We start from the raw sequence: 24,038 nt of genomic DNA, 5'->3' as shown, positions 1-24,038 counted from the left end.
TTGGAGAAAAGCAAAAGTATCCATTTGGCCCTGGCTGGTGTGGCTCAGTGGATCAAGTGCCAGCCAGTGAACCAAAAAATCACCAGTTTGATTCCCAGGCAGGGCACAGGCCTGAGTTGCAGGCCAGGTCCCCTGTTGGGAGCATGTGAGAGGCATCCAATTGATGTATCTCTCACACATCGATGATTTTCGCTCTCTTTCTCCTTCCCTTCTCCTCTCTCTAAAGAGAAATAAATAAACCTGTTAAAAAAGAAAAGTATTCACCTAATGACCAGGTTCCACCTTCCTTCTAATACTCTAACAATTGTAGCATGCAAGTCAAGAAACAGATGACACATGGATTCTTTGCCCATTTTTCACTGATCCCAGGATTAACTTGTAAAGAGAACACCCCAATGTCTTTTGTTTTCCCCTTTGTGAAAGATGCTTGGTGTTTGTCATAATGACTGGTCTCTGTAGACACCTTCTCTCAGCCACACCTATAGGGATTCCAGCTATAATCATGTCACCTACCAAAGGCCCCAGGAGCATCATGAACAAATATTGCTGGAGTTGCCTTTGTAAGCTGTCTCCTGTGTGCCTCTCAAGTCTCATCAAGGCAAGATCTTACTATTCTTCTAACAACAATGAAATATTTAAAGTTCCCAGAACAGATAGCTCTTGGTGGTTTTAAGGTCTTTGCTCCCTTAGCTATAGTTCCCTTCACCTGTACTGAACTTTCCCTTCCTAACTATTACTTTCTTTATGATCTCAGAGTGTTTGTCATCAGGTCTGGGAAGTCCTCCCTGTCACCTAGATTGTGTTCAGTACCCCTCCACCCTGGTGAGCACATTTTATTACCCTACATGGTATGTATTCTTAATGAAATTGTCTGTTCATTGTTTGGCATCTACATTTGAGGTAGGGACTGTGTTTTATTTACTATCATATGCCCTTGCCCAATCCAGTGCCTTGCACATAGTAGATGTGTTACAGGACCCTGCCATAATGCTCTGGAGCAGCTGTGAGGGTCGATTACCCGCCACCAGGAAGCATGACTCCCAATGTAAGAGTTTGGTGAAAAACGAAAGGGGCTATAAATTTACAAGTTATACAGATTCAGAATAATGGCAGATTTTTTGCCATTAAATCCCACTCCTTTTAAAGCACCCTAAAACACGTAATCCTGACCCCTCTTTTTCAACCCAGGCCAGTTTCAGAATACACCAGTCAGAGGTGTCATCTTTCAGAAAAGCAGAAATCTGTGGCTCAGCATTCCCAGTCACAGTTCAGCATTCCAGAATTCTCCCAGTAGTCTGTGCTTGGTTAGACAGGTTGCCACAAAGCTCCATCTGCTCCATCTGGGTGTTCTCCTGGCAGGTTTCCCAACAGGTCTCCTCTTTCTTACTCCAACTGTTAATCCAAAACTGAGGAGCACCTCCTTACTCTAAACATGTGGCACCTCCTTCTCTCTCAGCCTTCATGGCAGCTACTCACTACCATCCTCATGGCTGACACAGTGGCCCTTCTACACCCTTTCAAACCACATGGCTGCTGCCCCTCCTCTCCCTCAGCATACCTTTACTTTACATGCTGACCTGGGGCTTCCTAGGTGACCTCATATCCATCCCCACCTACAATGTGCTACTTTTGCCAGTTCTCCTGTATCTTTTACCTTCTATTGGCTGCCATCTTTAGTCAGGGCAAGAGCACCACATGACACAGGACCATCCACCTCCTGCCTCTCTTACAGGTGTTCTGTAAGTTCCCTTGGCTACCTCATGAGTCACTATATGGTCTGAAAGACATGTAGACCTTTTACCTGGACAGCAGCACAGCTACCAACTAGCTATCAACTTGCCATTGTTATGAAAAGTATCTTAACTACTGTATCATCCCATCCCCCAACCATGGGCTATGGGGAATATTTTGAGGGACCCCCACTTTGCACCCCATTTCAGGTGCACAAAAATTATTAATAAATAAATGAAGTCTTCTTTGTGCCTAGTAGAAGGGTAAACAATAAAAATCTCAAAGAAGTATAAAATTTAGCTCCTGTTTTTGAAGGGCTTACAATAGTGTAGGGAAAACAGAGCATGAACATAGATTTTTTTAAAAAGAAGATGAAGAAGAAAAAAACTGAGAAAAAATGTATAAAAATTTTTATCAGCTTCAACAAAATCTTCTTTTATTTGTGATAATGCCCCCAAAAGATTATTTCTTAAATCAGTCATCTATAGACTACATAAATAAGTAAAACATAAATGGGCCATTTGAATGAAGGAGTTATACTGTCAGAACACTTTTCATGGCATGTTTTCACTCATTCCTGTGGCTGAAATGTCTCACCCACTGGTTTGTTGACAATGCCTTCAGGGCCACATTGCTACACAGGAGAGTTGGAGGTGCAAAGACGCCTTTATATTCATTCTTTTACCCACAATTTCAGCTCCAGATATATTTCCAAGTTTGGCCTAAGCTGTTAAAATTTTTCTTGGGGGGAAAAAACGCCTGATTCTCATTTCTTAAATGAGTTAACATAATAAAGTGCTTACAATGGTACCTGGCCCGTGGCTAACTTTCAATATGTATTCGTTATTCTTATTTCATACCCCATGATATCTTTAAATTACCCTTTCAAAAGCACTGTATCTAAGCCATAAAGCAAGTACAAATGGAGAAGAAAAAGTGGTATAATGAACCTTGCAGCAAATTCTGAGACTATTTAACATGCATTTCAAATTATAGATCTAAGTTCAGTTGCTGGGACTGGCTGCTGAACAATGAAACTGTACCTGGTCTGGGTTGGTGTAAGCAAGTTGGAATCTGGCACAAGTAGGATCTTCACTAGTTGGACATTCTGGCTGTGTATTCTCCCTTCCATAATCTTCACTTCCAATGTTTCTATCAGGCTGTAAGAGGTTTGGGGGCTGGTTATCCTGCCACCGTATGCTGAAAGGCAGCCTGGCATGGTTGGCCTTGGGGTCAGAAATTCCTGTATTTGAACCTGGCCCCATCATTAGCCTCCTCCATACCTTCTTTTCTTTATTTGTGAAGATGGAATTAATTAGTAACCAGTTATACTTTAAAATCTCTTAAGGGTAAGTGCTAATTAAATATAAAAGTAATGACAGGGGTATGCTCTGATCTTGATGAGAGAAAAAGATCTATGTAGGTAACTGGTTAATGTCAGTTATGATGGATAAAAATACTATGAAGAACTAGCATCATGTACAGTTCAGTAACATGCTAGTGCATCACAGTATATGGTCTGTGCTCATATGCTATTGTCCATATTTTTAAAATATGGACCACACAGCTTTGCACTCCTTCAGAATTCAACAGACATTTTTTTAACTGAATACAATTGACAAGAATACACACAATCCCTAAAGAACAGCAGGGATACATAAATCTTTGTCGTCTTATTACTATTCAAATAATAATTTTCAACATTGCTGAGTTATCTGTTTTTATGGGAAGATTTTTTAATTTTATTTATTTCTTTTTAGAGAGGGAAGAGAGGGAGAAGAGAGAGAGAGAAACATCAATGTGTGGTTGCTGGTGGCCGTAGCCTGCAACCTAGGCACGTGCCCTGACTGGGAATCAAACCTGTGATGCTTTGGTTCTCAGGCCGCCCTCAATCCACTTAGCTACGCCAACCAGAGGAAGATTTTTTTAAAGAGTCCATCAGTAAAGCCCCAAGAGGTCTTGTAGAGAAGAAATGAGTTTTCTGTCCTACTATGCGTGTTTTACTTTTTGATGTCTAGGGAGCAATGTTTTGTTTTCCTTTATTTGGCTCCTATAAGGCATCCTGACCAGCACCGTAGGTTGCACCCTTCTCAAGGACATCTCATCTAAAGGGCATCATTTAATGTCGCAAACACCTCTACTATTTTGGCTTTCATATGCATTCCACTTTCAGACCTGCAAATAAATTTGTATATTTATTATGACAATTTTCCAGCAATGGCAGTTAAATATCTTGTTCTTAAAAGATCAGAATTTTCCAGTAATTTTTAACAGAAGAAAGCAAAGTGCCTTAAGGAAGAGATACTTTTTAAAAATATTCACACAACAACACCATAGAGGCTTGCAGCTGCCTCCATGGTGTCTTTGCCTGATGCCAGTGCCTGACAGTGCCAAGAAGAAAGTAGGATGTTAAATAAATACTTAGTGAACAAACAAGTGAATAAACAAGACCTTTCAAAGGGTGCAGGGTAAAGGATTGTAATAATGAAAGGCAGTATTGCCAATGGCCAAGGACACAGACTCTGGGGTCAAACAGACCTGAGTCCAAGTGCTAATTCTGCAGCTCACTGTCTCTGTATCATGGATTAGTTTTTCAACCTTCTATGCTTCATTTTCCTCATCCTTAAAGTAAAAAAAAAAATAGCATCCATTTTATAGGGTTGTTTAAAGAAGAACTAAATGAGTTAATACATATAAAATATTTTGTATTGTGTCTTGCTCAAGAGTAGTCTAGAGAACTATATTCTATAGTCAGTGTCCAATAGTCTACAATCTCTACTTTTTAAATGTGCCTGACACATAGTTTTGCACATATTAGCAATTCAACACATATTTTTGGATTGAATAGAAATGATAATAATAAGAAAATTGTGCAAATATTCCTAAAACTTTAGAATCTTATTACTGTTCACATCAAGATAAGTATTCAATAAATGCCCATGAAGGTGACCACAGTGAAGAAGGAGAAGAAGTAATTGGAGGAAAAAGGGAGGAGGAAGAGATGAAGGAAGAGATGAAGGAAGAGGAGGAGGAAGAGGAGGAGGAAGAGAAAAGGAAAAAAGTCAAAATCTTCACAATGGCTTAAAAGTCCCTAAATGATCTGTAAAGCCATCCCAGCCCCAAAGACATTATCCAACAACCTACCTCCCTTTACTCCCTCTCTTTTCTCTGTTCCAGCCACATTTACCCTCTTGCTGTTACTTGAGTGTACCAGACACACTCGTGACTTAGGGCTTTCGTTGAAGTTATTCTTTCTGCCTCAAGTGCTTTTTCTTCAAATATTTCTTGGGATAATGTCCTTCCTTTCTTCTAGTCTTTGCTCAAATGTCACTTTCTGAGAAAGAGCTACGTATCATTGCCCCCCAACATATACCTCTTTTGTCAACTGTACCGTCACCCTACCTCCACACACTGTCAATTTTTCCTACTCTATGCTACTTACTCTTATCTTTGTGGCATATTACCTTCAAATATATAGCTTATTTGTCATGTTTCTGATTTACTGTCTCTCCCTTCACCGAAGTGCCCTTTCCCTAACTAGAATATAAGGCTTAAGAAGGTAGAGATTTTTGTTGATTTGTTCACTCATATAACCCAAGGACCTAGAGAGTACCTGACAGAGAGTAGGTGCTAAATAAATAGTAGTTCTAAGAGTTCTCATTTTTTAAAATCATTCTCTCTCTTGCCATTGTTATTTATTTCTGTTTAAATCCATTTTTTTTCATATTGCACTGATATTACTTTGGTCATAAGATTTTTTTTAAGATTTTATTTATTTTTTTAGAGGGAAGGGAGGGAGATAGAGAGAGAGAGGGAAACATCAGTGTGCGGTTGCTGGGGGTCATGGCCTGCAACCCAGGCATTTACCCTGACTGGGAATCGAACCTGCGACACTTTGGTTCACAGCCCGCAATCAATCCACTGAGCTACGCCAGCCTGGGCTGGTTATAAGATTTTAATGAAACAATTAACACTGTATATCCTGGACTAGATCTAATAAAGCAAAGACCATACAGAGCTTAGAAGTGCAAGATTTGGGGTGTTTTGTTTTGTTTTGTTATGCTCAGCTAAAACTTCATGTTCTTCCTAGAAAATTACCAAATTAGAAAGTTTACATCATTTATGTAAAAATACCCTTGATTCAAATCTTTTTTTAAAGAAGCTAAAATACATTTTTTATTTTAATTTTTAAGGTACATATAAAGCATAAGTGACTTTCCAAGGAACTCAGTTAATATTCACAATCATTACTATGTATTTCTCCTTGTAAAGAAAAGTACAATTCAATAAATATTGAAGAGATGACAGGAAAAATAGGAATAAAGAGGGGGAAATGAAACTAACTACACAGAAAATAGTTCCTTTAGGAGAAAAGTATATAATAAAATATATAATAATTTAAAGTTTTTTGAGGTTCTCAGCCAGGTAAGAAGGGTAGTTCAGTCAGAAACACCAGTAACTTTATGCCATATATAAATTCTCACGTGTATATATATCCACTCTACTCACACATATTTTCACTTAAAACTATCAAGTAATGGGGGGGTGGAAATGGGAGGGAGGTGAGGAGGGCTGGGGGGATGGGCTGAGATGGGAGTAAAAGACAGAAAAGTGTACTTGAACAACAATTAAAATAAAATTAAAAATTAAAAATTGAAAAAAGAAGTAATCACACACAGACTGTGTATGTTTAATGTCCTTCACAACTAACAAACAAGGATCAAGAAAATAACCCTTTTTTCCTAATACAAAACTACATTTCTCTATATCTACATTTAAATATCTTTATGCCCAATAAATGTAAATACATTTTATTTGTTTCCACTTAACCCCAAATATTAAACTATACATTTTAAGCTGTAAATATAATTTACATTATATACTGTTTATTTGCTGCTATTTTCTAGAAGGTATTTCTATTATTTAAGATTTAAGCAAATTAATATTTTTGTAAACTAAATGATTTTTTCAGTTTTTTATAAATATTTGATACCAACACTCTATGAATATTAGAAAATTTGTTTTTTATATTTATTATCTGTCTAGTAAAGTCTTTAGAGAATTGCTTTTCTTATTTTGGTTTAACTGTTGGTTAATTTCTAATTCCAAGCAGTTAATGCCTAGAAAATTAACTATTATGAAATAAAATTTAATTTTCATTAATATTACTTCTGTAATATTTCATACAAACTTATAATTTTTGGAAGCATTTTATTCAGTCATTCATTCATTTGCCCATTCAACAAATATTTCTATATTTCTTTAGCACTCTAGTAAAGCTTGACCCCTTGACTTTGACTTCCTGAGTCTCATTGTTAGGTGAATCCCACATTGTGCTAGGTGCTGTGATGCATTTTATTTAGCTGTCAATATCTATAAACATTTCTCAATATGACCTGAGAATAGTAAATTGTTTACAATATTTCCTGCAATTATGTCTTCAGAAATATGACAAAGGAAATAGGCTAATGTCACCCATAAGATTTGAGAAGCATCTAATGAAAATTATTGTAACCTGGCTTTTATTTTAAGACATTACACACCAGTTATTATCATGCACTTAGATTATTTTTGTGTCTTGCAAAATGTTTTAGAATGTATTTTATTGCTATTCATTCTCCTGATGTTCAGGTCACTATTATTTCCTTTGTTAATGGGAATTCTTTGATTACTTAGGGATCAGGAGAATATCATTTAGGGTTAATTATCAACCTCTTTTGTTGGAAAGCATTACCTAAAAGAGGAAGAATGAGAGGAGATAAGAGAGACCCTCAAGGAATAGTGAACACACAATTGGCTTGTTTTGTTTGTCTTATTAATGTCATGCATAACGTAGATGGCATTATTTTATACTTACTTCAGTGACTTACAATGTAGACAGAATAAGTCTTACAGCTAAAAACTCCCTTTTTCTTTCAGTGAAGAAACTAAGACCTAAAGAGAAAATAAAATTCAAGTTCCCTAACTCTAATGCTAGCATTTTTCTATGTCTCTTAATAAATCTTTGTCCTGCCTATGAGAAGCTTAATCTTTAAACAGATATGTTATATATAAAATATGTAGCAAATTTCTTCTTCTTACACAATGTATTTGCATATGCAAAAACTGCATTTGTACCCCAACATGTATAGTTGTAATACAAAAAGCAGAGTTTAAGGTATGGGAAATAATAGAGTTTTTTATCACCACTAACCTGACCTTATCTTCTTATCAGTAAGCAATATCAAAATAACACCCACCTGTCTTTTTGTGTTTCCTTAGGTCCTCTTATCCAAAGGAACAGCTTATGTTTGTTTACCGATATTTACAAAATGCAATTGATTATTAATTTTTTACAAAGAAATAAGAATGTTATAAATGCAAAACAAAGGAGGGTAGATGTAGTTAATAAATTTACATTAAAATTGAGAAATAATTATATAAAATAGTACACCCTTTCTGAGCATCTACTAGATACTAAACATTTTTGTTTTGTTTTCATGATCTCACTAAAAAAAGAACCTATGAAGTAGGTAGTGTAGATACATTGTTTTACAGGTGAGGAAACAAGGGATTGAAAATATTAAATAACATCCCCAGTGTTTTAGAGCTAATAAATGACAAATCCAGACACAGCCCAGATGTTTCTAATCTCAGAGCAACAATCTTATCCACATGCAGTTTTTATAGTTACTGATATCAAATCTTTTTCAATAGTAACCCTGGATAGTGGGAAGGACATTGTATACATAAAGGGTAGGAAAAAGGAATTCTGTTAAAGTCAATGTATTAGTTATATATTGATGTGTAACAAATTACTCCCAAAACAGCAGTTTAAGGCATCAAATATTTACTTTCTTTCCCAGTTTCTGTGGGTCAGAAATTTGGGTGCAGCTTAACTGGGTCCTCTAGATCTGACGCTCAAAAGGCTTCAGGTAAAGTGACCATCAGAGCTCAAGGTTAGACTGGAAGAGAAGCCACCTGAAGTTCATTCAAGTGGTTTTTGACAAGGTTCAGTTAGTTCCTTGTGGGTTCTTGGACTAAAGACCAGAGTTCCCCATAGCTATTGGCTGGAATCTCCCTCAGTTCTTTGCAACACAGGCCTCTTCACAGGGCAGTCCAGAGAATGGTGGCTGCCTTCCATCAGATTGAGCAAGCAAGAGAACAACAGAGTGTAGGCAAAACAAAAACCAGAGTCTTTTGTAAATACACCATCTCATTCACTGTACTTTATTTTTAAGAACCAAGCCACTAGGTTCATCCCATAGTCAGGGGAGAGAATTGTACATGAATACTGAAAGGAGGGAACCACCAAGAACTATCTTAGAAGCTGCCCACCACAGACAAGAACATGTTCTCAGAGGATATTGAGAACTGAAGGCTCAGTTGGCCCGTGTACATCTGGCTCTAGAAAACCTCTAAGTGATGTCCTTCAGTAGCCTTCATCAAAATTTAGATGGAGTGTAACATTATGTAGAGGGCAGTATGCCAGCTCCCAGCATGAACTGAGAAACAGTGTGAATCTGCCCAGGAATCACCTAGACCAATATTCCTTTCTTTTCAGAATTAAATTTTCATCTAAAATATTCAGAAAGCAAAATGGTAGATGTAACTAACCCATTTTTGTATAATGTAATGAAAAGAAGGCAACCTTCTGGATTTTCTGACCATGTGTAAAGATACATCTCAAAGATACTAGCTACTTGAACACAGGAATCCTCCTTACTTCTCAAAGCCTCATCTTACACGGCTACTACAAAGATCAATGTGATCTATATGAGAATATTTGTTAATTGGAAAATGTAACATAAAGATACAAATTTTGCCAGTATTCCTTAGCTAAAGAACAAGATAGATTTTTAAGAACAGCTGTTTAATATATTACTTATCTTATTAGAACAATAACAATCTTGAAATATGGTTAATAAATGGACTGTGTTTACACCATTCCAAGTACCACATTTGCTTTTCTTTATGAAAGAGGAAAAAAAAGACTCCCACACAGTTTGTTTCAAAGAGAAGCACTTGTGTTTTTAGAACTTGCGTTCCTTGACCACACTGCAGAGATTTCAAGGCATTGCATAAGCTACCTACAGTGTTCAAACAATCTGACAGTATGCACTTCCTTCAGTCGTTTTTCTTCATTCCACGCTGCCCCAGTTAAAATGTTCCCATTGTGTGTGTCTGACTTGAGAGAAAACATTTTTCTATTTCATGTAAGAACTACGTGGACTTTAGGCCCCTGATGGGCCAGAGGAGTACATTAGCCTTTCTTCTTTAGTGGCCCAGATTGAAATCTCATCTAATGTTTTCCCATTAGAAATGAGATGGCAAGATCTTTTCTGGGAAGTGATTTAGGTACACTAAACAATCTATAAGGATCTATTGATTAGAAGTAGACTTGACTCAAACATGATTTGTGTGCAGTGAAGTACCTTGGAAGGTGATGTGATTGACAGGCAGTGCAAAATAGATTGGGGGCTGGAATAGTTACAGCACAGCTCTTTATGAGGTATATGGATAATGTTAACCTGTGGAGAATACAAAAACTGAGAAAGAGAAATAATGAATTTAAAGTACTGAAATACTGCATACTCTGTGGTTTTGGTAAGGTATATAAACTCAAACAAACAAAAAAAGAGAATTTTGCATACACTTATAGGAGGAAGTAAATTTTAGAGTGTTCCTATGAACAATGAAAATATTCCTATTCCATGGCACAAACAACAGAATAGTTTTAAAAAGAAAATATTCCTATTCCTTCAAATAGGTATTGGTTGCCATTAGATTATTTTTAATTAGCTTTGGTTAATCACAAAGTTTTGAAATAACTTACTAGCAGATAATAATGGCCTTGCCCATTTAACTGGAATCAATCAAGCCAACACAACAAAAATCCTAAATCTAAATGACTTTGCCATAATCTTATAAGACATCATGGTGAGACTAGGAAAGGATAAAATAATGACTTAAGAAATTCACAACTGAAGTAATAAGGATAAAATGTATATTAACATAATAAGTCAAACCTCAGTCAAATATGAAAGTATAAATGTCTATTGAAAACTTTGCATTTTTTGCCCTTTCACTCCACAAATTTACTTAAACTCAAATCATCATGTAAGCAACACTTAAAATAATATGACATTAACATCTCCAGGCATTTTTTGCCTCAGACAAAGCAGAGATAAATACTTTACTCTTTTGTATAATTAGAAAATCACAATCTGATAGCTTTTACTCTGAAAATAATTCTTTTTTTTTAAAGATTTTATTTATTTATTTTTAGAAAGGGAATGGAGGGAGAAAGAGAGAGAGAAACATCAATGTGTGGTTGCTGGGGGTCATGGCCTGCAACCCAGGCATGTACCCTGACTGGGAATCGAACATACGACACTTTGGTTCGCAGCCCAAGCTCAATCCACTGAGCTGCGCCAGCCAGGTGAAAATAATTCTTAATACTTGAGGAAATTTCAAAGTGAGCATTATTTGAAACAAAGAAGAAATTCCATTATATTAATAAATCATAATTTTGAAACTAAATTTAAATTAAATTTCATCTGAGCAACACAACTTTTTTGTAAAAAGTCATTAAATAAATCTTATATTGTCTATATAAGCAAAATATTTCTAAGGGCAGACTTTCTCTAGTAAATTTACATCTATAACATTTAAAAATAGTGCAAAGGTTGATATTTTTAGACTATCAATGTGGGAATTAGAGTGTCAGAAGGTAGATACTAGGATAATGAATTGTGAAATTAGCTGGTCTTTTCAGAAATCTGGCCAAAAATTATCAAATTCTGTGCTGTTCAATACAGTAGCTACAAGCAACTTATGGCAATTTAAATTTCAATTAAAATAAGTAAAATTAGAAATTCAGTACCTCAGTTGCATTAACCACATGTCAAATGTTTAACAGCCACATGGCTACAGTTTAGTAGCCAGGACTACTAAATGCACAGGGCTAGTACAGTTCCATCATCACACAAATGTCTATTGACAGCACTGAATTCTACCTCTCATTCACCATGCCCCTATGTATGCTCTATGTCATGGGTAGAATCAGGAAAATATGTAGAGCTCTTGATATTCTGTTCCAAATGCTGATAATTAGATAGCATTTCTCTTCCTCTTTAAAAGTTAATGAACACAAAATACTTCATGGCCCAAGGTGTTCCATTAAACTACGGAAGTTATAACAAAATGAGGGTTAGAAACACTTAGAATTACATATTGGATTCAGCGAAGCACTAAAATATGCTTATCAAGTCTCCATTTGTCCTGTTTGGAAAGCAGTTAATGGAAAAGAGCATATTTGTTAAAATACTTTTTACACTGAACAAAACAATATTATGAAAAGAGGTTCTTAATGTGTATAAAGAGTAGAATGTCATTTAAACAAAATATCTGATAGTGTGGAATAGTGTGGAAACAAAATATCTGATAGTGTGGAATGGACTTCATTCTATTGGGGAAAACAATACTTTTCTTCCACATGTTGCAATATTTTATTCTTACAATACTTAAACTGAATGTGTTTAAATGTTCAATCACCAATTATAAGTTATACTATTTTATTGTGTCTGAGAAGTTGCTATCTGAGGATCTCAAAGTAATATATTTCATCACCGGAAAACATTAAAAGAAAAAGTCAGCCTACCACATGTTTTCCTGGTTTTTACTGCTGGTTCTGGTGCTAAGTGAAATACAATGGCTTCACCCAGAAAATCAAGAATTCTGAAACCTCAAATTATATCATTAATATGGTGATTTAAATGGAAGGCATATTTTTTCCTAAGAAAAAATATAACAGTGTTTTCCATTGTCAAGGAAAGAAGGAAGCATGGACAGAAAAGAGGGATGAGGGGAGGAAAGAAGGGAGACAAAGAAAAGGAAAAGAGAAGAGAAGAGAAGAGCAAAAAAGAGAAGAAAAAAGAAGAAATGGGTTTCCTTCCATGTAATATATTTTCAGAAACTGGGATCATTCTCTCTGAACTTGCTTGACCTTAGCCTGTTCTCTTTTGCTAAAGCCATTTAAATGATTAGAACCTAAAGGAGGGTTACAGCGTCACATTCTTTTTCTTTTTTTAACTTACTCTGAACTGAATCAACAGCTTTAAATCCTCCATACATCCTATTAATCCCATCTAGCTCTTCTGTCTGTCTGGATGGGTTTCTTCAACAGATTCCCTGAATATACATTAAAAATCATAAATCACTGGATTAAACTTGTAGAGAATGATGAAAGCTAAATTCATGTATATACATGTAGTGGGACAAATGGACCCTTTTATTATTTAACCTGAATGAAAGCAATAAATTTGAAACAGGTTTAACTGATGATATTGGTAATCCACAACAGATTTCGTAAGTGTTTCTGAATGAACATTGGTTTTATTCAATAATCCCTTGGATTAAAGAAGGGTTAGATAACTCAAACAATCTGCAAAGAATCTTATTATCTTGTGATTTACCTTTTATTTTTACCAAAAAACAATATGCATGGTTTAGGCTTTAGCAAATTAGACCAAAATTACATTTGTCACTTTGTTTTTTAAAATTTGTAGTGGGGGTAGACTATATACCTATATTCTTGGGTAGCAGCCTGTTGTCCCCACCCCATTGTTTGTAAGTAATATTATGGAGTAGTAATATGTATCTTGTGTTCAGGGATGCTGACAATAGCTTTTTCTCTAAACCACTTGCTTTGCTGACCACGTTCACCTTACGTGTTCAGAATTGTATAAACTCTAGCATGTAGGATATGTTTTTCTAAAAAATTCTATGGACTCACTTAGTTGTCATAAAAAGAGTTTGAAAAGAATTCTTAGGCAGATGCTTGAAGTCAGTTTTAATAATAATTAAAAGCAAATAATTGTTAAAGTTTCTTTAATAATTACTACATGCTTGGCAGTCTTTTTTAATACATTATCTCGTTGAATTCCTCACAACAATGTATGAGCTATGAGAAATCATATTCCCAGTTTTGTAGATGAGTAAACAATGTAACATAGTTAAGTAATCAGCCCAAAGTCACACACCTAGCAAGTGGTAGATCAGGGATTCAAACAAGTTGTATGACAGGGGAGCCCACACTCCCATATACCTTATTAGTTATCTAGTGCTGCATAACAAATTGCCCTAAAAATTTGTGGCTTAAGACAGTAAATATTTATCATCCCATAAATTCTGAGGGTCAGGAATTCAGGAGTGGCTGAGCAGGGTGGCTCTGGCTCCAGGTCTCTCAGGAGGTGGAGCTAACATCATCAAGATGTTAGCAGGAGCTGCAGTCATCTGAAGGCCTGACCGGGGCTTCAGGGTCTGCCTCTAAGAAGGCTCACTGGTGGGGGTTAGCAGGATGCTTCATTTCCTCTTGGGCTAGTAGCCAACGCCTCAGTTCCTTCTCACATGGACCTTTCCAAAGAGCTGCTTGAGTGTCCTTTCAATAAATGATTCAAAAAAAAAAGACAAAAATCATACTGTCTTTTATGATCTAGAATCAGACATCACACACCAGAAGTTCTGCACTATCCTGCTGATTACACAAATCAGCCCTATTCTGTGTAAGCTGAGACTGCATAAAGTGAGTATCAGGAAATAGACTATCTTGTAGTCTGTATATTCACCTAAGTATGCTGTCTCTTGTGAAGCTCTATATTCCCAGCACAGAATGTGTTACTACAAACTTAGACATTCCAGTTTTTCATGTCTATACTTCCAGATACTGAACAAAAGAACAGCACTAAAGTGGAATTTCAACAGCTATTAATTTAGATCTTTAATGAAGAAGATACTAGTTTTATTATATAAAATTTCCAGAATAGTATTTACATCATATTAAAATATAGAAAGACAATTATATCCAAAGGGAGATGTGGAAGGCTCTTTTGGCAACCCATCATTTTGCACTCACCCAAATTATCATTGTGCTCTAACCCAAACTACCAAGGTTGTCTATGCTACTTCTATAAAGGGCCAGATAATAAACATTTTCAGCTTTGGAAGCCATACAGTTTCTGTTGCAACCATTCAACTTTGCTGTGGGAGCATGAAGCAACTGTGAATATTATGTAAGAAAATGGACTAAGCCGGGTTCCAATAAAACTTTATTTATAAAATCACATGGTATGTCAAATTTGGCCCATAGACAGGGCACAGTTTAAAAACGCTTGGTCAAAACTATTTTTCAGTGAACTTTAGAATAGCTATTACTTTGACTTAAGGTAATTAAATTATTTTAAATTTTATGTGACAGTAATATTATGTGGTTTTGTCCTGGCCCATATAATATTGTTCAACTTTAGGAATGGCAGCATTGTCAAGATAAGAAAAGACAAACCTCTGTAAAATCAGAGCATAATATTACACAAAGTAAACAATTTACACATTAATCATTGTTCTAAAAATATTAACTCATTCTATAATATAAATCGATTTGGCATGATGAAATTTGGATAGTTCTTAATTCTGTTGATATCTGTCTGTAGATTATTTTATCTATTTGCTTGACCTTGAATAGTCTAGGCTTGAGGCACTGTGTTTGTTGAATTAAACATCCTACCTCTTTTACCTCTTCTATACCACACACTCCTCAGCCACAGGCCTTCGCTGCTGCTCCTGGCCTTTTCAGCACATTTGCCTGAGCCTAAGAAATTCACTGTTAGTTTTGCTTTTAAGAAGTTATTCAACAAAAAGTGAAGGGTAGGTAAGAAATAGCTATTGGAAGTTAACTAAAGATATACAGACTTAAAAACAAATTAAAAAATTATAGAATAGAATGAACATTGACTTCAAACAGACCAGCTAACAGGAGCAATGAAGCATCAGACAATAAAGTAATTGGTGAGGAATTCATCGGCCTCTGACTACGCTATTAAAGACCAGTTTAATTTAGTCATTCTCGCCTTCACTTCTGTTGTTTTTATTTTGAGGCCAAGGATTAGTTTTTTTGAAACCCACATTCTAATGTGGTTGTATCTATAGCTCAAAAAGATACCTACTACAGTGTTCATTCATTCATTCAAACAAATACTTATTGAGAACTTACAATGTACAAAGCACTATGCAAATTCTCAGAGATACAAAAGAAAATAAACATGGGCCCTGCCCTTAATGTACTTCGAGGCTGATGGGGATACAGAAAAGTAAACAAGCATGGTAAAGATGAACAACCTCATAAGGTATAAGGCTCATCTCCGACTTCATGAACTGCATTTAAACAGATGCATTAAACTTTACTATTCTGATTTCAAAGACAGTACTATGGACTTCAGCTATTTTCACTCTTTAAAAAAAGCAACAACAAATTACAAATACTGTTACTAAAAGACATTGCTTTACAACCATGTTTCAGAAAATGCAAGTCATTAATAGTGTTTTAACTGAAAAAGTTTCATAACCAATTATTTTTAAACTTTGGGTTCAATATAACAGGGTTTTTTTCACTGCAGGAATTCTCTGTGCCTGTAACATGCTACTAAGCATGGTGATTCACCCAGGAGGCAAGTATAGTGTAGTACCTGAAAGTGCATTGGAGGGGCCTGCTTCTTAGAGAAAGCATTCATTAATATCTAGAAGGACATAGGTGTTTCTTAAAACATGGTTTTAGAAACACAACCACATACAATTTCACATGCTTTAATCGAGCAGTATTTATTATATTCTGGGAGAACTAATTCTTTAACTAAAATATTAATCACATGCTTTTCTTAGTTAACAGGCTGTTTTTTTCAAAGCTCTCTAATTTTGCATCTTTCAAATCCAGAACTTGGTTGCCTTACTCTTTTTAAGAGAAAGATTTGGACTTTGGCTGGGTAGCTCAGTCAGCTAGAATGCTGCTCTGATATGCCAATGTTGTGGGTTCAATCCCTGGTCAGGGCACATACCAAAGGATGAATAATTAAGTGGAACAATAAATCAATGTTTATCTTATTCTCTCATCAATAAAAAATTTTAAATTATTTTAAATAATTTTTAAAAAATTTAAAAAGAAGTATCTGTCCCTGGTCCCACTAAAGACTATCAGGTTTTGCTGTTCCTCAGCTAATGATGTGACTATTCCGGACACCCAGCTGGGGAGCAGAGGTATCTGTGGTCTCAGCCTGCAGAGGCCAGCTGTGGTCAAACGGGTTAAGCTGAATAATGGTGGCACTCAGTTGTGTTCCCAGCTGAAGCATCTCTTTTTCTTCCTCCAGCTTCTTCCCCCTTCTCATCCCTTCATTTTTCTACCCTGTTTTGTTGGCATTGGAGGGTTTTGTTTGGGGGGGGGTTGTTTTTCGATTTCCCTCCCTTTTACTCACATCCCTTACCAATGACTTAGGTCTGTCTACAGCCACCAAAGGTTTAAATTTAACCTGACTGATGGCCATCCGTGTAACAGCATTTCAACAGTATTTTATAATTCAGTTAAGAGAACAAAAACAGTGAAATGGGCCTCTCATTCATAGTAGTTGAGTGGGTAAGAAGCTGTCATCATCAGCACAAGCTGGCCTCTGGCTTCACAGCCTTCTTTCTGCTGGTTCTGTTGGTGCTGGCTGAGTTAGGTGCTTCCTTTGCACTTCAGTTAGGTGCTTCCCAAGCTACTAAGTGCTTCCTTTGCACCAAGTAGCTTCGGAAGGAAAGACTACCCCATCCCAGTGCACATGCATGGAAGTGCACTTCTTTTTAGATGGAATCTTAGAAGTTCTCTCAGTACTTACTTTGAACAATAATGTACTGTATAGAGAAGGCACACAGCCTTAAAGAATCTCAAACAACAATAGTTTTTGAATTGTTAGAGAAGTCAGTAATTGAATTGGTAAAAATAGGAGACAAGGAAATTTAACGCAGACGGTAATTATTTCTGGAGTGTCTTGCTTTATAATTGCAAGTGTTAGATAATGTTGTAAACAAGCCTTTATTCAGATAACTTTAAAAAACAGTGTAGTAAGTTATTACAAAGTGGAGATCAAAGAGATACCTACAAAATGAATTTTTTTTAATTTATAAGTACTTTTAATAGAAGACTATAGGAATCCCTACAGGCTTAAGCACTAAAGTCATCCAACATGCAGTGAATACTTACAGAAGGGGGAGGAGTGGGGGAGGGGCGGGGTATGAAAATGAAATGGCTTAAGCTACAGAAGGAAGGAAAATCAGAGATTGGTGACACCAAAGGAAGCACCTGCTTTCCGGAAATTAAAATCATGTGTTAGGCAGTTCCGACTTAATTGCCAAATGGGGTGAAGCCCAGTCTCTAATGTAAAAGGGTCCCAAATTATAATTGGACATCATGGATTAAAATTCAATACCTGAAAATTTCCTTAGAAATGAATAGGCAATGGAGACAGACTGCAGAGCCCAGTACAATACACTTCCCGCAGCTGACACTGGCAGGTCATTTTATTTGGCACCAAATAAAGTTCCCAAGTGGTCTTTAAGGGCATTCAGCTGCTGAGTGCTTATTTCATTCATCCCTTATTGTGCTGCCAGTGGCAAATCCAAAGAAGTAGCATGGATCAGCTGTGTGGATGAAATTTTCTCAGGCAGAATGATGGAGATGCAACTGGACTGACTCCACCTCTTTAGTGGGACCTCTGCTGGCAGCGAGATCCTGACTGGGGAATGATTTTCACACAGTGTCCTTCAACAGGAAATGGTGGGGGGTACAGGATAAAAAGGAATGCTAGGATGCTTCAAAACAGACACCGTTTAGTGAGGGGGGAAAAGTCACAAATAAGAAACATTATATATATTTGTCATCGGCCTACAATGGAGGCAATTGTGAAATAAGGTTTTGTGGTCTCTCTTTGTGTGTACCTCCAGATGCAAAGTAGATGCTGACCCGTAAATTTCCTACTTTAAGAATAAAACTGCAGCATTATATTTAGCTCTCTTGAGTTGCTTCTTTGTATGATTCCTAGAGGAATAATTTTTAGCTTTATATGTGTTAATTTCACAGCCTATACTAAATATCAGAATGTGTTTCTTTGTTTCTGTCAATTCTAGTAAAGTTTTCTGATCCTAAAGTAGTATTTTTGCCTCCTTCCGCATGCCGGTTTAAGAACTGCAGGCACTAGAGCAATTGTGCTGAGGTCATGAACCTGTCTGATGAAATACAGATGAACATGAAATATTCTTCCAAGCTAACAGGCCTTATTAATGTGCAGTTCCAGTATACATTTTTTATTTAAATTCATGGAAAGGTTAAAAGGCAGTAGTTTTTATTATTGTTTTGCCTTTGGTTTAGGACAAATTCTGCATGCATCTGTAATAGAAACAGTCTGCCAATGATTTCATATAGTTCACTGTTAGCAGCAGTATCTAATAGTGCTACCATCACTGAATAGTTAAAGTCTTACATTTCCATTAGAATTAGGACCAATGGCTAATTATTTTGGTTAAAACTAAATTTGATCTAAACGGGAAGCACATTTGGCAGTCAGTCTGGAAACCTGGGACTGTTATTAAAAGACTAGTTGCAAATGCAGATATTAGTAAAATATATGGAGATTTTTTTGGTTTTCCACTCTTAGGAGGACTTGATATAATTACAGTGGGATCATTAACATAAGCCTAGTAATACAATATAATTAATATAAGGTGACCTGTTCTATTTATGGCCAGATTTTGCAATATAAAATGAATTAATTTGCCCAAATAAAATTATACAAGTATCTAAATGTTTCTCCAAGTTGAATTTCTTTAGGTTTTTATTAGGGAAAATTCAAAATTTATACTAAAGTAAACAGAATAGTATAACAAACTCCATATATCCACTACCCAAATTCAGTGATTATCAACATATTATCTATCTTGTTTCATCTATGCCCCAATCCCTTCCCTCTTCACACCTTTTCTCTTGAATATACTAAATGTAGAAGTCACATAGCATGAAATTTAAAAATCGGTAGAAGTTATTTTTAAAACTCTTGTGTGTTCAGGATGTTACTTAGGAGGCAATTTTTTTCCCAGTTTACTGAGGAAAACACTGGTGTACTATACCCACAAATGAAATTATGAATGAAGTCAATATTTAGTGAAATCATACCTCAAACACCAGAAATTAACTGAGCTAGGTTTTCATTTGCTAGGTAACTGATGTGGTGCTCTTTTTCACCAGTGGAATCTCTAGTCTTCCAGTTCTACCACTCCTCTAAACATCTCGGCCTCTCTTTCTTTTCCTCCTTATTTATTTTTGTCTCTCTATAAATCATAGATAATAATAGTTCCCACATCATAGCTTGTTAGATTTTAATGACAGCCTCCAAGGACAGGTGCCAGTTAAATGAAACATATAATTAAAATTTGTGCTATTCTAAAATTGGGTTACTTGGCAATGCTCCAATCAGAGACTAACCCCATTCAAATGGCAGGCATGTAGTGCTCATCCGGTTACAGAGTGTGCAGCAGATGCAGTGGAGGCCAGGCTGCCAGGTGCCAAAAATATGATGGGATGCTTAGTTTGGCACACCTACACTTCAGGTGTTTCTGTTTGGCATCTGAATAAGTGTTCTGTTCCTTGGACTTTGGCAATCAATGTTGTTGTTCTCGATTAACTCAACAATTTAGGTAAAGGCTATATATGTTTTATCAAGCAATTAATTTAGGTATATGTACAAGGTCTGTCTGGAAAAAGTCCAGCTATTGTTAACACATGAGTACAGTTTGCACGACGTTGATGTAACCTGGCAGCCAAAGAGAGTGGACTGGAATGTGCATGCATGAACACCAATGGCTGCACTGTACTAGACAGTGGTGGCAGTAGATGCTGCTGAGTATGTGTACTGTGTGGCCGCCACATTCAAAGCAACCGTGCAAGTAGAGCAATGAATATTTCCTATCTGCATATGATTCAGAAAGCTGCAGCTAGGGGCAACTAGTGGTTGGCAGCTTCATCACAACTTGCCTGCTCATGCATCTCATCTCGTGCAGAGTTTTTTGGCAAAACATCAAATCACCCAGGTGACTCAGCTCTCCTACAGCCCAGATTTGGCACCCTTGGACTTCTGGCTTTTCCCAAAACTAAAATCACCTTTGAAAGGGAAGAGAGTTCAGACCATTGATAAGAATCGAGAAAGTACAATGGGGCAGCTGATAGCAATTGGGAGAACTGAGTTAGATCCCAAGGTGCCTACTGTGAAGGGGACTGAGGCATAATGTTCTTATGTGCAGTGTTTCTTGTATCTTGTATCTTCTTCAAAAAATGTCTCTATTTTATGTAGTATATGGGTGGATACCTTCTGAACCTTATATATATATATGCAGTTATCTACATGTGCAATAAGTATGATATTATTAAGGTTATTTAACCTCTGGTACTTCCTCACTAAAAAATAGAAAGGCATAACCTCGGTCTCAGTCCCACCCTTGGGACTGTGCATATTACCTTGCTTATCCTTTTGGACATAGTTATCATTCTCCTACAAGGAATATCTCCTGAAGTAACCTAGCCTGGTGAATGAAACTCCTGAGACTCCTTTAGCATGTACTCAAGAGCAAGCTCTCGCAGACTTTGTTGCTGTCCTGTCAATTGTGCTCTGGTAACTCTTCAATATTTCACTGATTTCTGTATCTTTGGATTTGCCATTTCTGCCCTTCACCACTCTGCTGAGGGAGAAACACATAATTTTTATTGAAAAAAGTCACAATCTTTTCATCTGTAGCTCTCAAATACTGACACCCTGCATGAATGTGTGCCTGGCTCTAGTTCTCTAGGCCCCACGAACCAGAGACACATTCGCATCTACTCTTGAATGCCTGGGTCTTCAATCTGCATGCTACACGTGGTCTTCTGACAATGGTCTCCTCTGCCTGTACAGTATCTCAGACAGTATGACTTTATTGGCAAGTCTTATCTATGTTCTTGCCAGGATCCTTGGTAATGCACTGGCTGGCAGACACATCAACCAGACTCAGCTCTGTTTTGTAACTAAGTCTTGAGTGTCAATGATTTCTCTGAGCCTCTGCAAATCAGCAGTCATTCTACAACTTCTCTCAACTGGTATCACTTGCAAGGATTATCCTGTTAGGAAATTAGCCCCTTCTCTATGCTCACTGATCCAGTTCACCATTTCAATTTTTTTCCTTCTCCCATAGCTTTCAGGCACAGGGAGGGAAGTTTCTACTATTCAACCAGAAACACTTTTATTTTTAAACATTGAAATGTTCAACCTTTCTTGCCCCTGTGTGTGTGGGTTTCAAACTAACAAATGTTCTATAAAAAGATAGATGTATGTTTTATTTGATTTTCTTTTGATTAAATCTGATTTTTTTTAATCAGTAAGAAAAGGTGCGAACCATTAGGAGCACATTCAGGGTAGATTAATTGCTTATCAAGTTTTCATTCACTCTTCAAACCATATTGAACCACTTGTTTTACACAAATTCAAAGGCTGGCACTAGCTTTCATTTCAGGAAATAAATGACACAGGGTATTATATATTAAGGACCATTAAAACCTAGAAAGTGCAGAGTGACTTAAAAAACAAGTTATTTAGCCTGGTTAGCTTTGTAATGTTATACAATGAGGAAATTCATTGTTAAATGACCCTCCCACTCTCACTTCACACACAATGCTTGGCAGGAGGCAGAAGAAGAAATGAGGCTAGCATCCAGGTACATGGGATGCAATAATGTACACGGTGTACACCATGGTGGGTCTGTGCACCACAGGGATCAGAGAGAGTGCACCAAATCTTCCCCAAGTTTTGTGCTCACTGACCCATGACCAATAATTAGAAACTAGTGTTTTTGCCTGGACAATGAGGCTGTTCATCTCTGTTGGCATAATTCCAAACCTCTATGTTCTGTTATAGTAGTAGCTCTCATCCCTACATTGACATGTTTGAGATAAACAAAGGAAGGTGGCATATTATTAATGAAACTATTCTAATATAAAGGATTTAGGAATTACATCAAGTGGCATTTGAATCTGGTGCTTCTGTGTCTAATTTATCATCTTTCTAACCTTTTCTTTTACACCTTCCTTAAACACCTTTGAAGGTCATGAGACCTCCCTACCAGATTAAAGGCAGAACATGACAAGTTTTAAAATAACAGCAGTGATAAGATAAAGAATTCCTCTGAGCAAAATTATAAACAACAACAATAAAAAGCAAAGCAAACCCCACCTGTTTTATGATGAAAACCAAACAACTTCTTTGAATCTATAAAGAAACAATAATTGCTTAACTAATCAAAGTGATTCCGTTCATTATTTTTCTATTGCAGGTTTATGTGGTTTTCTCCCCTGAAGCACACACATAATTGGGGTTTTTTAAAAATATGATTTACATATGGTACTTGAGGAGCAATGTTTTAGAAATCCATAAAGTGTTATTCCTTGTAAAGGAAGTCCTTTCTTGTTAATGTCGAGGATGGTTTTTCCCCAAGCATTCATTCCCTGCTCAAGATATGGCAGCCACTAATGAGGAAAACTCGACAAGTACCTCAGTTGAATGTTTTCCTTTGTTTACCTACAGGAAGTTCATTCTGCAATGGGAAGAACCCCTTAGTATCGATGAGTCTGAAAATGCTCAAGTTCTGCCAAGAGGAAAGTTATAAAGCTTTGTGTACCCACAGTTTAAATTAATCTAAAGCAAAGCAAAAGGAACTCTGATCATCTGAAAGACCATCAACCACACTACTTCCATTGTCTTCATTTATAAAATACATTCCATCTTATTTACACGGGTCCCGTCTCCAGTTACAGGGTCACTGGTTGCCAATACTAGAAGATGTGCATCTAAAATGACAAACTCTGTTACTGGCACTTGCCACTTATTAAAAGTAGATGATGTTTTCCAGCCTATTTGAGGTTTCCAGAGTAGTTCCAGTTACTGGCAATCAGTCCTTGAAAACGACTCTTTGCCCAATAATAATGAGCACCTTCAGATGGATTTTTTAAGAAGATGGCATTAATTCAGAATATAAATTAAGAGAATATGTTTGATGGTGAAAAAGCACAAACCTACCCACACATTACAGCTTCATGTATAAAATATATATGGCATACGAACTCTCCCTTGTGTCCTCAGAGAGACCTGCAGCTTTTACTTTTTTCCTTCTGAAGGATGTTCAAAATATGCTATTTTAAACATAATAATCCATAAATAAAATATAGCGCTTGCCAAATTTTTTTCACATATATATGGGGCCTTTAGTTCTGAACCCTAACTTTCTCCTGAGATACAATTTAAGAGCTTTAAAAAGTCTTTAAAATACTTTCTGTGTAATATGCAGGGCTTTTTCTAAAATTTGTGTTTCTCTATGACCAAATTGCTCTGTTGTTATGAATACTGTATGTAAAATTACCAGATTGCCTGGCATTCCATTTTTAGAGGGGA

The sequence above is a fragment of the Phyllostomus hastatus genome, unplaced genomic scaffold, assembly GCF_019186645.2.
Source record: "Phyllostomus hastatus isolate PE091 unplaced genomic scaffold, TTU_PhHast_1.1 phas_contig_209, whole genome shotgun sequence".
NCBI lineage: Eukaryota > Metazoa > Chordata > Mammalia > Chiroptera > Phyllostomidae > Phyllostomus > Phyllostomus hastatus.
This window is presented reverse-complemented; position numbering follows the sequence as displayed.